Genomic DNA, 865 nt, shown 5'->3' on the forward strand with positions numbered 1-865 from the left:
GTCTGTCTGTCTGTCTGCCTGCCCGTCTGCCTGCCCGTCTGTCTGTCTGCCCGTCTGTCTGCCCGTCTGTCTGTCTGTCTGCCCGTCTGTCTGTCTGTCTGCCTGCCCGTCTGCCTGCCCGTCTGTCTGTCTGCCTGCCTGCCTGTCCTCCTGTCTTCCCACCCCCTGGCCAGCGGCAGTCTAGCTGTCCCCGCCCGGTGTCTGCCCCACTGACCTGCACACTGGCCTACACTTGCCCCGCCCCACCACCTGCCCTGCCCAGGTTTGCTGATGGAACTGAACTGCCTGTTCTGTTCTCAGCACACTTATCTGAAGAGTTTTACAATAACTCGGACAGGAAATCGCCTGCTTGAAATCCTGAGGAAAGAAAACAGATGGAGCGCGCCTTCACAGTGTTGGGGTGCCTCCAGTAGAAAGGGTGGGCCCCGCCCTCCTGCCAGGGGAAGGCCGCTGCTGGCCGCGCGGCGGCAGCGTCCCCTCACGCCAGTTCCATCGGCGTGCTCAATCCGGCATGTCCGTCCATTTAAATAGAAATAGGCCTGCTGGCTGGCTCTGCCTTGCATGAAATCACGAGCAGGTGAGAGCTGAACAATTAATACTTCTTTCTTCTCAGCGCGGGCGAGGAGAGCCAATTTAATGCTGTTTAAGCTTATTATCTAATTGCCTGCGCGGGCTTGCGAGAGCCACGGGCGGGCGGCTGCGCGCCTTCCACGCAGGGTATTCAATTATTTGTTCTGACTCGTGTAATTCCCTGTATTCCGAGCTTGTTAATGTCATTACGGCGCTGAAATAAAGTGATTACTCTTAATGAGCGTTTATCCGATAGGGAGGCCACTCCGCCCCCGCCGGCCGGCAGCGGGCCGGT

Source organism: Condylura cristata, unplaced genomic scaffold (genome assembly GCF_000260355.1).
Source record: "Condylura cristata isolate star-nosed mole 26May11 unplaced genomic scaffold, ConCri1.0 scaffold00007, whole genome shotgun sequence".
NCBI lineage: Eukaryota > Metazoa > Chordata > Mammalia > Eulipotyphla > Talpidae > Condylura > Condylura cristata.